Here is a 201-nt window from a genome sequence, read left to right as displayed (position 1 = left end):
TATTTTTGTTACTGTGTGTGTGGTGTCTCATGTATCCATGTGTGAGTGTATATGCTATGTATTTATTTGCATGTTTATACGTTGTGTCTTTGTATGAAAGGAAAAAGAGACATTTAAATGCAGCTTTTCAAATCAGACTAAACACCACAGCAGGTTGCGTTCTGTGCGTATAATCTATTGTGTGTCTTCGTGTCCGTAAAC

The sequence above is a fragment of the Penaeus monodon genome, chromosome 24, assembly GCF_015228065.2.
Source record: "Penaeus monodon isolate SGIC_2016 chromosome 24, NSTDA_Pmon_1, whole genome shotgun sequence".
NCBI classification, from domain to species: Eukaryota; Metazoa; Arthropoda; class Malacostraca; order Decapoda; family Penaeidae; genus Penaeus; species Penaeus monodon.
This window is presented reverse-complemented; position numbering follows the sequence as displayed.